Source organism: Agelaius tricolor, unplaced genomic scaffold (genome assembly GCF_023055355.1).
Source record: "Agelaius tricolor isolate 1412-34295 unplaced genomic scaffold, bAgeTri1.0.p SCAF_12, whole genome shotgun sequence".
Taxonomy (NCBI): Eukaryota; Metazoa; Chordata; class Aves; order Passeriformes; family Icteridae; genus Agelaius; species Agelaius tricolor.
In genome coordinates, this window is record NW_027269272.1 from 15154465 (window position 1) to 15170662 (window position 16198).

The 16198-nt window shown below is 45.5% G+C and overlaps 1 long non-coding RNA gene across 2 annotated transcripts in view; it reads right to left on the minus strand.

Moving 5' to 3' along the window:
• Positions 1-1858: 1858 nt before the first annotated feature.
• LOC139594982 (uncharacterized) overlaps positions 1859-16198 on the minus strand; it is a 120576-nt gene continuing 106236 nt past the window's right edge. The window contains exons 2-4 of one of the 2 annotated variants that reach the window (XR_011680800.1): positions 12488-12603; positions 9956-10095; positions 1859-8579 (exon numbers count right to left, since the gene is read on the minus strand). This is a non-coding gene — a long non-coding RNA (uncharacterized lncRNA). Of the gene's footprint in view, positions 10096-12487; positions 12604-16198 lie in introns of both variants that reach the window. The other variant, XR_011680799.1, reaches the window with a different exon arrangement.

Sequence of the window (16198 nt, forward strand, 5' to 3'; positions counted from 1 at the left end):
AATACTGGGCTTTTTACTGACCTCTGGGAAGCTGCAAAAGTCGGCTTGTGGTGTAATGCAAGGGACTCCTGACATCAGGATAGCCCAAACTCCAGTGAGGCTGCAGAGCCCAGCTGCACAGTGTCCACCTGCACCAGCTGCTGACTGGGAACTGCTTGGCTCCAGGTAACCCAACACCCTCCAGGTGCCTGGGAAAATCCAGGGGATCCACAGCTTGTAGATACCATGTAGAGCTTCATGCATTTTTGTTATTCAAGTGCCTTGCAAGCTCTGTCCCCAGGCCTTATCTCAAGGAGGTGATGTGGGTTTTGTTGATTTTCCATCTGCTGCTTCCCAATTTTCAGGGAAAAAGGGAATCCACAGAGAATTTTTTTGCTTACTTTGAAGTTCTTACAGTCTCTTCATAGCTTCTCACTCTTCTTGCTTGGTGTTAAAGTCTTGATGAGTGATGTTTCTTTTTTTTTCATTCTTTAGCCACACATACAGCAACCATTTAGGAGGTTTTGTGACTCAGTTTAACATTATAGTGACCACAACCCTTGTCTGGCTCTATGTGATGCTAGCAGGACAAATTTCCTTGCCATGATGGCATGGCTTTGGGCAAACACCTAGCACAGAGAAGTAAACGATAAAAAAGAAAGATGTTTTCTTCTAACCTGGCCCATAGCTACTGTTAACTCTGGTAAGGCTGCAGCAAACCTTTGCTCTCTGAGAAACAGATGCTCCTATAAAAGATTTTGAGCATTAGAAATCCAGCAGCAGAAAATATATCACAGAAATATGAGTACACTTAAAGCATTCATTTTGTTGCATCCCGTTTTTAATTGTGATGTTGGCATGGGTCTGGCTGTACACACTGTGCAAAACATCCCCTCTCACCCATGTATCAAGGACAAAACCTGATAAAATGGCTCCAGTTTGGATCATAAGGATTTTCCTAAGAAGAAAATGCAGAAAAAGCTACAGACAAGCATGCCATACTGCGCCAGCAAGTTCTGCCACAAGTGTCAGCACTGGCATGTGACAATGTGCTGTGAAGTGAAGCTGACACTCAACAAAGCAATTTATGAAAGTTGTCTGTCAACAACATTTCTGTGTTTGCGCTCAGAGAGGTTCTGGCTGATAAAGGCCCACGCAATCCCTCAAGCTGTCACGGGCTTCACTTTACACCTTTGTATCTTAAACTGCACTGGTTGTGCAGCAGGAGAGCTCCTGCCCCAGCAAGGTATCATTGCCACACCCTGAGCAACGCTGGGGAGGAGATGCTGTGAGCACCCAAGGCTGAGCAGGACTAGCAGGAACCAAAGAGCGCCATCCTGCCTGGTTCCTCGCCAGCCAGGCTCAGCCTGGGTGCGTGATAGGCATGAAAAAACATCTTGAGGATGACACTTCCTAAAACAAAGAAGGCATAGAATTCTCATTAGTTAAAGCACACAAACCCAACCTTTACTAATGGGCATGCAATAAAATACTTTTAACATGGGGGAGATGTTGGCCCCAAAACATGTCCAGCACTAAATCTCTATGAATTGGGGCATAGTGTATCCCTGGTCCTAGATGGCAAGGATCAGTTTGTATGTCACTGCATCAACAAAATAAAAACCAAGAAAAGACACAAGTGAGTGTCTTCAGGGAGAGATTTCTCTCCCAAAACTGAAACAAAATGTTTAGTTGCTGCTGTGGGATGACCCACTGCACACACCTAGGAGTAAAACCAAAAGAAACAGCACTGCACTTCCTTCATGAAGCAGAGATGTTTCCATGGCATTCCCGTTTCCCTCTCCCACCAGCAATGCTTCAGCCTTCAAGTGGATGGAAGGCTGTTTCCATGGAGCAGAAGGCATCAAGGCTCCCATCCTCCTCACCTGCATGGAGTTAAGCTTGACTGCTCTGCTTCAGCTGCTGAGCTACAGTCATGGGCACCCTTCAATTTCCCCATGTTCTTCATACACACCTTTATTAAGGGGGAAAAAAATCCCCCAAAAAATCCCATAGCCAGGCTGATACATTCTTAGCATCATGTTTAAGAGCATGAAGATCTCAAACCTGCTGATACATTTGTGACCACAAAGTTAAAGCTTAATAACTCCCATTCCAGGACAGAGGATTTCTATTCATGAGAGTTGCATAATGAAGTGCTGCATGCACAGAAAGTTGGACATCTTCCCAGCCTGCCTCCCTCTTGGAGTTCAGGCACCTTCTCAATGGTAGAGGAGGTGTAGGCCAGCATGGCTCCATCTCACCATAGCATTCACCATGAATTGTGGTGATGACACAGGGAGCTCACACAGACTCCAGAGCATTCCCAGCTGCCACAACTGCAGTTTCAGTGCAGAAAAATTTGACCTTCCATGGTCAAGTGTCCTTTCTGGAAAGGACAGGCTCTCTCATCAAACAATTGCATGAAAAGAAACAAGGGGGTTTGCTTTATTTAAAATACTCCTGGTGCAGACACAGGGATAATCCATCTGTGGAAAATGCCATTAATGTTTACTGAGCAATACAAATAATAAAAAAACAAGGCATTATCAATTATTAAAAAAAAATAAAAATTCTGGTTATGGGATCAGAGGAATAGCAGAGGATAACCCTCCCAAGAGTCTATTAAGAATAGGTTATATATTGTTCCATTTTCCATGCTCATTACAATCACTGCCCCAGTAATAGCTGCGTGCTGTGCTTTTCTCTATTCTAGCACAATTCTCCCGTGGGAACTAAATAACTCTGTTTAAATACTGAGCAGAGCTGGTAGAAGAAAGCAGGATGGTTCTGCTGTGGTACCCTTGTGTGCAATCTGCACCTTAGGGAGCTGGTTACAGCCCTTCTTTCTCATAGCTGGATACAAGGATAAAGGGGAATAAAGAACGTTCCTCCACTGGAGAGGAGGAACATGTTGGTCAGTCCAACTAAATGACATTGTGAAGGAAAAAAATATGTCAGACTTAATAATTTTCAGAAATTAGGGCTTTGATGAATTTTAATTCCTCGAGCTCTAAAAAAATTGCAGGGAGAAAAGCAACCAGTGGGTCCATGTTAGTGTCAGTGCCTCAGCAAGGACTTTGGTCCAGCTCCTGGCTTGTCTCCTACCCACAGTGATGCCTCCTTCTTTCCTTTCCCAGAGCTCTGAGTTTCCCTGGGGGATCCTCCTCACTGAGTCCCTGGCCCAAGGAGGGCAGAGCAGTGGGAACCCAAGCTGAGTGTCCTGCTCAGGCTTTCAGCCGGGGCCCCAAGGCAGAGGGGCTCCTCACAGAGGCCTCCCCAGGGCACCTCCTGCCTCCTCCAAACATGCCAGGAGAGACAGGAAAGCAGAGCTCATTGTCCTGAGCAATTCTGCTTCCCTGGACCCTGATTTGTGCAGAGCCCAAAGCAAGAGCCCCAAAATCTGAGAGGCACAGATGTCCCTCCCTGCTGTGCTGTGCCCAGCCTGGGCTGTGGTGCCAGGAGCAGCCCTGAGCAGGGGTTTTGGGGATCACAAAGCTTATGAAGTGATCTGATCACAGGGTAACAGGACACTGCAAAGGTGAGGAGCTTCTGATTCGACTGTGCCTCATGGGGGTCACTTACACGCTGTGACTCTGACACTGCCACTTATTAATTTTATTTTCCAACTTACTGCACAAGCTGGCAAATCAAATAGTTTCACTCAATTCACCATTAAACAAAGAAGCAAGACAGTGCATAGGGAACAAGCTTTACTTGACATCAACTCAATTTGAAGATCAAAAAGAGGTGTGTTTAACTTTGCATTATCTTCAATTTTTAATTTTCACTGGGTTTTGTTCTTCCTGCTATCAGACAGCACAGAAAGCAGAACTAATAGGAAAAACTGACTTCTGCTGTGGGAGCAGAAAATGTTATCTCACAAACAGATGGGATACTCTGGTGACTCCCAGCTCAGTTCCTTTGGGCTTCAGATGAGGAGTTTTCACATGAGAATGTAATGAATTTTCACAAGGTCCCAGTTAGGGCACTGTGAGACTTGTTCTTCACTGGCAAGTTCATATGATTCTCCCAGCAAGGTCAATGGGCTGCCAGGTAGGACCTAAATCTGAATTCAAACTGTGCATTCAGGGTGTGGAACCAGAACTTCTCAAGAAAAGCTCCCTATGGGTACAGAGAGACCTAAATTTGCCATGGAAAAGGGTCCAGTTCAAATTACCATCTCTGGATTCCACTTTCATATTTGTCCCTGTAAAACCAAACTCAAGTTCCAAATTCTATGCTCACCTCTGTGTTCTTGAATCTCTAAATTCAAACACTAGAATATTTCAGAATTTTATTTCATCTGTCAGATTGAATAGGCCTTGTATAAATTGGTAGAATTTAGAATAAGAAAAACACTCTGTATTGACAATATTTAATGGCCAAGGAATACAATAATCTAGCTGTAGACATACCCAAACTGTGGAGTCCACACCCATGTAGAAATTTAACTTGAACTGCTGCAGTTTGATCCCACTTTATATTAATTCAGTAAAACCAGTTTTCTGTTCAGAAATATGTTCTTCTGGACAAGCTACTGCAAACACATCAGCAGGTGGTGGCTGCAGAGAGACAGAATGGCTGCAGTCCTGAGAGTCAAAGCTGGGAGTACTTTAAACAGAAAGACATTTCCATCAATAAAAGGAAATCTTTCTGAAGTCAACATGAGCTGGTTCCTGGTGAAGGCTTTATCTTTTCTTTGTAAAATAGTTGCCTGCTCCTACAGATTTGCAGGAATAGTTGTACATCATGTGTAGCTCGTACTAAAACAACTGAACAAAAAAAACCCCAAAACCCAAACAAAAAAATCCCATCAGTTCCATACTGCTGCCCACCTGGATTCTGCTTTGTTTTGGAAGCTTCAAAGAGTTGAGAATCAAACTCACCCCCAGGGCAACTCCAATGAAATCAATGTGCAACCTTGGGAATTAAACTGGCCCAAGCCTCATTTTCTTTTTAACTGCAGGAATCAAGGTCATTTTCCCATCTGGATTTTGCAGAGGCTTCTGCACATACTGATGAGTTATACCTTTTATCAAACCTTGACCATCATTTTCAGGGCTAGAAAATGATGGCACAGTGTCAGAGGATCACAGAAATAAGATGAAGACTCTTGGTGTCAATGTCCAGACCTTATATTTGCTATGTGCCACCTCTCCTGTGTCCCCCAAAGTCATATCCAGTATCCTTCCAGAGTACACTGCAGGAATCTGTCCTCCTTTGTCTCCAGAATCTCACACTTCATGCCAGATGACACCACTCATCCTCTATCTTAACTTCAGGGAAGTTACTCTTTTCCACAGCTGGAGATTTTATGCAACAGTGTGACCAGCATTTTTCTGCTGGCTGAAGGACTGAAAAACCCAACTGTAAGTTTTTGGTTTTGGAGGGGAAGTGGCCTGTCTGTCTGTCTGTCTATGACTATAGGCCTGTAGCCCTCTTCCCTCCTCAGTAATCCCCTCTGTGCAGGCACCTGTGATGTCTGGGGGGTCTGGCCCTGCAGGAACCTCTGATGACAGCAGAACATCTTGTAGTCAGCCTGCCTTGGATCCTGGCTTGGTCAGCACCTCAAAAACTGCTTTTGAGGATTTGAGGGCAAAGACCTCATGGGAGCAAACAGTCAGAGCAGTTATTGCAAGTCCCAAAAATGGTAGGTGGGTCAATAAATGAGAAAAGGACTGGCTAAAGACACCCTCTCCCTCACAAGGTGGTCTGTGCCAGGCATGCTGGCCAAGGCTCCACCTGACACATCCAGCCCCATCATGGGAACAAAACAGGCCATTCAAACGTGGCAGTGACTGTAAGACAATGTATGGGAGATGAAGGCTCTGCAGAAGCAGTTCCTGACTAGAAGCAGACTGCACAAGGCTTTCTGGACATCCCCTTTTAATCCAAACTTGATATGAGCACATCACCTCCTTGCTCTATAGACTGGCGTGCCAGATGTCTGCTACAAAATAATAACACTGAGAAGTTTGTGGTTTGGGATATTTTAATAGCCTGAGCAGAGGATTATTCGCTGTTTAGTGTGCTTTAAAATGTTTTCCTTCTGTGCAATTGATAGCTTTGCTGCTCCTGGACAGAATAACAAACAGCTGTGCTGCTAAATAAAAGAGATCTTTTGGATCATCTCAGAGCACCATCTTGGCAGCCTTGGAGCCCCAATGACTTGCAGAAAGGGTGAGCAGTCGTGGGGCAGGTTTGCCAGCTGGTGCAGGCACTTGCAGCCACTTACAGTTCATGTATAAAAGATTTCATCACAGATTATTAAAGGCAGAAAGGACAGTTGTAAATCAGAGAGTCTGACCTCTTGTGTAACACAGACTGCTGATTTCAGAGCAGAAGTCAGACATCAGCCTGACCAGAGGTACTCAGCTGGGCAATGGAAATTCTGCTCTCAGTTCACTGGGATCTCACATGCCAGTGTTGTAATTCCATAATGCAGCAGAGAGTTCATTCAGAGGCTGCAGACCAGGTAATCAGATTCTATGCAGGTTTACTTCTTGATTATTTATTCAATAAGGATCACATTAAAAGCCCACTGGAGGCAGTGAGAGACTCCTGTTGACTTTGCAGCAGCCTAAATCAGACCTGAAGCGTTCAGAGTTTTAATATGCACGACTGGAATTTGGTAGCTTCCAGAGGTCTGTATCAAATTATGAGCTCCCTTTGGAGTAATGTGCTCATCACACATCTTTGCCTGCCCGAGGGTAACCTCTCATAACTTGTTCCAAACAGCTTTGCTGCCTGGATTGACACTTCCTTGGAAGACCTCTGAACTCGGATCACCCACTGACTTCCTTCCCTGCAGAAATGATTTCTTGGCCAAGATGAAGGAGAGTGTGGCTGGTGAGGGTGGCAGAGAGACAGAGCCAAAGCTCAGGAGTTAGGAGCAGTGTAGGCAGAGCTGTAGAAAGGACTCCAAACAGCTCTGTGTGAAGCCTCAGCTAATGTTGCCTGATCCCTCTATTTTATTTCCCCTTCGAAACAGGGCACCACAGGCACTCCTTCCTCCTTTTCTCCTGCATCACCATTCTTCTCCAGCAAAACCTGAATGATGTCTTTTGTCAGAGCTTCTGGGGTTCCTGCAGAGCACAACAGAACACAGAAACTGCCCATATTGGTAGATTCTGGGGTAAAATCTATCTGGGTGCAGGTTCACATAAGCCAAATAAAAATGTTGTCTTTGATAACCCTTGCTACGTGTAAAAACACCAAAAAGAATGATTTGTCAATATCTGGATATGTTAGATGTGGAGCCAGACGTGTTATATTGTCTCTTGACCACTTTATTATCTTCTATCCCATCTGTAGAAGATTAAAAACCTATGTAATATTTTTTTTGGTGGAACAGTATTTTTCCAATGAGAAAAAACACAGCCTCTGATTTGTATTCCTCTGACTTGAAATCATTCATTTTAAATGACTGTTTGTTCTGCTAATTTAGAATCCGGGCAGGCATGGAAACAATTTATTTTGGTTTGCAAAAGGAGCTGAGCTTGGGTTTGTTAAGTGCATATGTACTTTGTTGCTTTGGAATGCAGCACAGCTCCCTGCTGGAATTAGAGTTCTCCAGAGGCAGGAGCTCCATAGTGAGCTCCATGATGACACCCACGGAGAGGAACCTGTCCTTGACTGAGTGTCAGATCTGTTGCATTTCCCTTGTCTCCTGCACAAGCGTTTTTGCCAAGAGTCACTTAATGAACCAAACCCTCCATGGCCACCCCAATGTGATGCAGCCCAGACAAGGGATAAATGTTCACTCAGGAGCCCAGTCTGACACAGATCCTCTGGCCAAACTCAAATGGGGACTGCTCCACTCCAAAATCCAATGTGACTCCAGTTCCCTGCTCCCATGGAAAAGTCCTTGTACTTCGTACAGCCCCATTAGAAACTTGGAGCCTCCTCCTGCTGGAAGCATGGAAACCCGTTCAAAAAACCAACTTGTGCAGATAAAAAAGAAACAGATAAAAAAGGTTTTTGACATCTCTAACAATGGCATTATCTCAGTAAATAAATTATCAGCACTCACTTATAATTACTTTTGTTATACTTGTACCTGCTTTGCAGCAAATTTCCCAAGACAGAGTTCTGATGTCTGCTAATTTTATTTTCCGTAACATCTAAGCAAAACCAATTTTTTTGAAAAATGTTTCTTGGTATTTGAAGCAGAAAAGCAATTGGTATTGAACCAATTCAAAAGCTGGATAATATTGTCTTTCATGATATGTTGGGCAATGATGTGGACTACAGCAACATTACACGAAGCAAAGATTTTTTAAATACCTTTCATTCTGGTTTGCCACTAAACCTCAGTAACAGCACATTAAAGACATATATTTCAGTACCCCAGCACAGACATTTTGTTCTGTAATTCAAAATGTTTCATCTTATTGCTCTGAGGACTCCTGGCAGTTGGCATGTTTGCACATGTGCTAAGTTGCTGAATTTCTAATATTTCCCCACTTTGACACTGCATACCTACGTGAGGCAGAGGGAATCAGCCCTGGCAGTGTGGGCACTGCACTTTTGGGGTTGTCAGCCCTTACATGGGCACTCTGGAGTCAGACAGCACAGCAATGGGCTCCTTCCATAAACTGACAAACAACAAAATATGTTAGAAGCTGTATGAATTGAAACCATAACCCTCTAACAGCAAAGTAATTTGCCACAGAGGTGGCACCATCAGGAAGAGAAGAAGCCAACCCCAGGTGATTTCCTGCAGGCAGCTCAGCCCTTCATCTGTGGGAGCAGAGAGCCCTTCCACCACCTCAGCCACAGTACCAGGCCACGACCTCAGTGCCTGCTGCCCTCCCTGCAGACACAGCAGGAGCATCCCTCCTCACAGGACCCTGTGGGAGATTCCTTGCCACTGGCAGATTAATGAGAGTCCCACAGTCCTAGGGTGGCTTTTGCTCTGAGCCAGAGACATTCCTTTCTCCATTGAATGGTATGACATTAATGAAAATTAACAACAGCCCATGAACAGGAGCACGTTAAAGCCCTACAGCTGCTATAAACACACAGAGACAGGGTCATCTCTCCACAGATGGCTGCCCTGAGTATTTCTAGCACTGTTGCTAACTAATCCTATTAGAGAGAGCCAGGACTGCCTGAGATTTGCCAGCCATGTGTCCATAGGCAGTGTGCAGACAGAAATGCATGGCAGACCCCAAGATCCCTGGCCACGTGTCCACAGGGAGTGTGCAGACAGAACTGCATGGCAGCAGCTGCTGACAGCCTGCCTGGCCCTCAGCTGCCTGAATTTCATAGCAGTGTTGTGCTAAACTGCCAGCTGTGCCCAGCTCCCTTCTGGGTTCACCAGGGATCTTGTTCCAAACACATCTGTCCTGCCAGGTTGGTGCCAGAGCAGGGAGTGAATTCTGTCCAGAGGGTGGCCCTGAGTATCCCAGGCAGGCAGCACACACTCAGCTGTCTTCACAGAGAGGAAAACTGGCTTCTAGAGCCCCTTGCAAAAATAAATAAATAAATAAATAAATAAATAAATAAATAAATAGATAAATAAATAAATACAGCTCTTAATTCGGAAGTGAGAGAGGCTTGTGGCCAAAATTTCACATTTTGCAGTATTTCAGAGAGCTCTGGTCTTTGTTCCAGGCTGAAACTCCAGCCCAGTTGGCACAAGTCCCATGGGTTTCAGAGCAGCTCAGATTTCATTCTCTAACACACTGCTGAAAGAACTGGCTTACAAAAGGTGAACAGCTTCTAAGAAATGGGCTAGGGCCACACCTGGCCTTCCTTATCACTGTCTCCTGGTGTTTTAGTGTGAATAGCAGGCAGGCAGCTGGTGGTGAAAAGAATCCACAGTAACAGCAGAGTCCCCAGGACTGTTAGAGACAGAAGCTGCAGCCCATCTCCTGGCTGAGCTGCACAACAACACTGCAGTCAGGCTGCCCATAAGATGCTTTACAGGGAAGGAATGGAACTACACCTCTTCTGCTGAGCTCTTTACCTTTGTGATAATGCAGGAGAGTGAGTTTGAAAAGAGCTGGTAATCCTCCCTGTGTGCCAGCCACCATGGCTCTTTGTCCCTGTGGTGAACATCAGCCTGCTGAGGATGCCAAATGTCAATTCTGCTGCTGCCTCATGCACCTGAGGGGAAACAAACCATTGCTAACAAATGTGTTTTTCTGAATGTCCCCATCTACAGGTGTGAATGTTGGAATGAAAATGCCCCTGGCTCTGGGAGTGTGGTCCCCCCAGCAGCACCGGGTCAGCCTGCCCTGGCTCTCTGCTCCCACCCACCCTGGAGGGGGTGATCTGGGCTGGTCCTGGCTCCAGACCAGGGCCAGCTGGGCTCTATTCCCAGCCCTCCTCCCCTGCTGTGCAGCTCAGAGCCCTTCTGTGAGCCCCAGGCTCTCTCTCTGTAGCAAAAGAGTGAGCCATAGGTTTGTTTTTGGAAGCTCCAGACAGGCGGTACAACAGTAAGAAAAAGAGAAATATTGGGACTCTCCAAGCTGCTCCTGTCTGTGCAATGGCCTGAGCTCAAGAGTTGATGGAAACTGGGCTCCTCCAGCTCTGGGTTTGGAAGTGAATTTCCACATTGATGAAGAGGCACAAATCTAAATCTCATTCCTCCTGTACTCCTGCCCATTCTCTATGGTGCCTCTGAAAATTACAGTTTTGCCATTTGAGAACAAAAGTGCTTAGCTGGCAAGAAAGACTCCATAAAGAAAGCAATGGAAGCTGTCCCATCTGCACTGTCTGAACACCATCTGTCTCCCAAGTTTACTCTGAAGCAAAGAAAATCCCATCCAGTCCTCCTGCAATATATCAGTAAATTGCTTAGCAGTGGCACTTGGAGAAGGAATGAACACATTTCAGTTAGACAATGGCATCATTAAACACCAGCTCAGTAAATAAAAACCTGGAGGTTAACATTTGTAGAGATCAAGCAATCTGTTAAGTAAAGTTTACTATGGCATGTTAGGGTTTTTGTTATACAGTTATATACATGTAGCATCCAAAACAGCCTCCTGAGCTTACTTTTAAGATTGTTGTATTTCTTTAAGCACATGTGATTGCCTGAGAGTTACCTGAAGTCCCAAGACTGGTTTGGAACTGTAAATACCTGCAGAAATAGGTGTTTCACTTGTGGTAGATAAAAAAAGGACAACAGAGTGATGGAGAGGAAAAGTAAAATCACAATTTGGTTTGGAAGAGACCTATAAAGATCAAAAAGGCAAAACCAAAAAGATCAAAGCAAATCAAAAAGATTGCTTTAAGGGCTGATGACAAATGCTGAAAATGGGATGTAACTGCTGCAAACAGGCTAGTTACCTTCAGAAAATCCTAATTCCAGGTTAGGTACAATTGAAAGCTGGGATAAAACCTAGCTGGAAAATATGTATCACCTCTGATTTCCAACACTCTGCAACCATTATGGTTATGACATTTTAATTTACTGCTTTCTACCCTGTAAATCTCAAAATAGCCTCACACATGTCTGGTCCTGGAAGGTGTATGCACTGCAAGCTTAAGCTAAGAGGAGGATCCACTGTTTCTTAGCTGATTTTACAAACAGTCTTTGCATCCAAAGCAGAGTAAACCAGGGCAGGCTTCAAATTTTGCCAAACCAAGATAAATGTTTTTGATTAAGATAAAGCAGTGCAAATCCTTAGGAAGGCTGCTCCTGCAGGTCCCTGCATGCCCAGGAGATCTCACTGTGCTTTCCAGGAGTGGCTTCTCTGCCAGCTTCAAGGAGTGGCTGCTCACAGCTGCCAGCACTGTGACCCTCCATTAACTCTGTGAGCAGGACTTGGGGCAGAATTTGTTTTCAAAGGACTTTGTGAATATTCAGTGTAAAAAGTGACCAGCACATTTGCACTGCAGTGGGTTGTGCCTCACAAACAGCCAAAACCAGTGTTTATAACAACAGTGTTTATATTGTATATAACAGTCCCATGTTGGACAGGGATAAATGAGTCCCAGGCAAACCCAGCCTGTGATGCTGAACCTTCCCAAGTGCTGCCCCAGACCCACCAGGCACCGACACTCCAGAGAGCTGCTAAACCTGCTGCCTGCTGAAATGCCCCTGGACTGCAGCCCTGCTGCTCCTGTGCTGCCAGCTCTCCTTCACTGCCACTTCCCCCTCTCCTTCAACATCACTGCCCCCCACACGGGCCGGGAGATTATCCCAGTTATTCCAGATGTTGTGCTCCACCACACTGAGCATAATTAAAGCTAACAAAACATGCCTCAGTGGCTCTGCTGTCATCTGGCACTGAAGGCTGAGGATCCAAATGAGCAGGGCTGAGGCTGATGTCATACTTGAGAGGGTTTGGCAGGGGAGAGGGGCGAAGAAAACAAAAAGAGGTGTGGATTTTGCACAGCTGTTTTTATCATTACAAAACTTCAGTGAAGCATTGATACAGTGGGATGATACTGTGATTGTTGGGGTCTATTGGTTTTGATATCTTTCTGAAATGCAGACTTCTTAGACAAATATTTCTAGGTATACCTTGTATTACCAATGCAGATTTACTTGAAGCTGTGCTCATACAAGGTCCTGGATAGTCTTCCAAAGCCACTCACTTGTGCTGATACAGGCAAGATGCAGCCTTCTGCTTTAAGACCATGATTAATCATCAATGCATTCACCTGAAACAAAATGGAAAGAATAAGAAAGAAAAGACTGCAGTAGAGCTCACATTACACACGCTTCCAGCTCATTTCCCTAAGCAGAGAACTCCAGGCTCACCAGCACCAGGGTGGATGACAAACAAGGGCCATGGCCTTTGGCAAAAAGAAATGCATTTGCTCACCCAGCTCCATCCAAATCTGCAGCAATCAGTGAACAAAGGGGCTCAAGTAGGAAAGAGGAATGGAAATAATTTGCCAATAACAGTTTGGACTGACACTGGATCTTAACCCAGTGCCCAAAGGGTGAGAACAAGCAGAGGTTAGGCAGGACAAGCAGCTGGAGATGATTTCTTCCCCAGGTCTTGCTTATCTAACCAGGCAGAGCTCTGGGAGCCCCTTCCAGTGGTTTACAGGGTATGGTCCCAGTCCATTCTACCTTTTTGGCTGCTAAGTTTTGCTGCAAGCAACTGAGAATACCCAGATGCCCATAAAATGGCCCTTCCCTCCCATGGCTGGTTTTTCAGGTGCTGCTGGGCTCCACATCCCAGCAGCTGAGAGGAGCTCTTGAGTGGGGAATGCTAAAAGGGGATCCTGAGGTCATCTCCAAGGACCTAGCAACAATTTCCAAACCACAAAGGATTGAAACTCTTCACTCATGGCCCCACTCCTACAGACTTCTGAGCCGCTTAGTTGTTTTTAAAAATGAATGATGACGCTCACATATCCTCTCCCAATGCCAGAAAGGCCAGAAACTTTGCAAGTTTTCATGTGATGGCACTTCAGCAGGCTGAGAAGTATTCCTGGGCTTCTCAGCGTGTGAACTGCAGCAAACTTCTCTTTGTTTTCATCTTTAATATTATACCAGGGATGTGCATTCCAGAGGCATTCAGAGCTGCATGAAAAGCACAGAATAATTTCCAAAATCTAGGTTTTTGCTGAATGAAAGAAGGGACTCCCTGTCCCTCTGGTACACAATCAAAGAGGCCAGCTCCACCTCATACAGAGCAACACTGAACATCCACAGAGCAAGCTTTGTGCAAGATTCATATCCTGAACATACAAACTTCTCTAAGATACCATCCAAAAGTGATAACCACACGCAGAGCTCACTTAACACCCAGCACCTAAAGCGTTAACACAGCACAGAGGAAACCATGTAATCCCTGGAATGAGGACGGTGCTCCAAGAATGGATCGATCCAGGGTTGCCCTTCAGTGCCCAGCTGCTGACAGACAGCAAATTGATCCGTGTGGTTTGAATTCCTGTGCTGACAATCCAGGCAGGAGAGGGCCAGGAGCTCTGAAATGCATAATCTGTGCCTGGCACTCGCTCGCTGTGTACTGAACAGCCATAAAACCTTCTGAGCAAGCTGTTTCCCCTCTAGTTGGTTAACATTTGTATCCAGCTGAACTCCTGGGGTGATAACTACAGCAAACCTCCTCCTCTGAGGCAGATAAATAAAACATACTGTAGAGAAAAGTGCAGGGTATTGGCACGTCTCTCCCACAGGCTGTAAGCAGCCGAATGCCGCGTCCCAGCGAAGGCGAGGAACGAGAGGGGTTATTCCCCAGAGAGGCTCTGCTCCCTCTCTGCCTTTCTCCCTAGAAACTGATCCATTTTTCTGCTCCTGGCTGGTGCACAGAGCCATACCCCGGCACAGGACACAGCAGCATCTTTGCTAATTCTCCAAGTGCCACCTACAGTTTGTGCGAGTGCATGTGTGTGAGCAAACACAGTCCCAGGCAGAGAGGGAGACATCCTACAAACGATATTTATATCTCTGAGTGCTGAGACATGATCAAACCAGCCCCTAGCTCTCACATGAGAGGACAGAAATAAGTCTGGAAATGCTTCTGTTCTGGGAGCAGGTCCTCTGCCTGCGGGGGAAGCCAGGCACTGAGCACACAAACTCTGCAGGGGCACAAACAAGCAGGGTCTGGCTGCACCTGGCATGATCTGTGAGTGCTCCTCCATTCCTCACTCAGAAAAATTGCCACAACACCAGGGATGCAGGACCTGTTTTCCCCCTGATGAAATACACCAGTGGATGTGGCAGCTCCCCAGAGGTGCCACAAAAATGATGGTAAGTGGGGCAAGCACTGGAGTGGAGCAGGGCAGTGGCTTCCACCACAGTCCCAGTGCTTCAGCAATCCTCAGCACCACTGCCAGCTTCTCCCCAGCCCTGGAAAAAGGGCCTGCACAGGGCAGAAGCTTTTTTTAGACTGTAAAGAAGGCAAACAGGGCAAAAGAAACGAATGCAACAAGCTGAGAGGCTTAGGGTTTCATCAGAGCTGGCTTTCACTGCTTGCTTGCTTTCTTCACTTATTTTCAAAGAAAAATGTCAATGTCTATAGAAAATACAGAAAACCCCCAAACCCAAACAACTATCCCCCGTTCCCACTGTGCCACTGAAATGGCAGGGGGAAAGGAGGAGGTTTATTTATTTTTATTAATTTTCTTGCAGAGGTAATTTAAAAGAAATAAGAGAGGCCTTCACTGGTTCACTGGTCCTGTGTTGTCACACAGCAGTCAGGCTGGCTGGGGAGCTCACAAAATCCATGCCTAGATGCACAAGAAAAACAATGGCCAAACACACTCCCAGTTGGAGGCTTTCCTTGGAGTTTTGCCTCCCTCACCTGTTTTCTTTGGGGGGGTTTTGACAGTTCTGTGCAATAGCTTTGTCTTTTCCTTGGGGTTTCATCCAGCCCATAGCAGGCTGTGATGGACTGCCACCATCAGGGGAATCCACTGACAGATTTCCACTGGTGTTACGTGCAGAGCTCAAACCAACTCCCGTGGTTTGTTGAAGAGCCTGATCCTGGCTGGAAAAACCCCTTCTCAGGCTTGAGCAGATGTTTGCAGGAGAAGGAGAGGATGGAGTGCTCTGCTCTGGAGCTCCTCATCCCTTCTGCCCACTGCCCCAACCAATCCCACAGAACCCAGCAACAGCCTCTGTTCGGACATGGACACACTTGAAAATGGTTGTTTACAGTGGTTTCACTTGGACTGACAGGAAAACAGGACCATAGAATGGTTTTTAAATACAGCCTGTGGCTAAAAGCCTGGCAGCAGCTGGCCTCTGGCCAGGCTGTGAGAATGAACAATGATATTTTGGGGCAGAGACGGAGGCGAGCCCAGATTCTTCCTGCTATAATTTGACTTTTTGGAATGTACTTAAATGGAGAGGTTGTTAACTAATCGGATGTCTTTCAGTTTGACTCTTAGCTTTGGCTCATGATAGAGCAGATACACAAAGAGCACATTCCCTATACACCCTTCAGTCATCAGTTATTCCTCTCACCCATCAGCTTATTTCTTTCTTTTATATTTTTTTAATGTTTCTTTGCTGCACATTTAGACTTTTTGTGAGAAAAAGAACATGGAAAAACTTTTCTTCCTTTCTGTTCTTAACAAACACTTTTATTCTGCATGTTAACTCATTTCTTGGCTTCTGAAGAAGTAAATAAAATGTTAGGAAGTCAAAATCAAAGATGAAATATTGAGGTTATCCAGACTTCTACCATCAACCATCTGAGATTTTAATTTCTGTTCCAAAACAGCAAGCAAGAAAACAGTTTACAGATTCTTCAGAACTCCCACAGAAATGGGAACA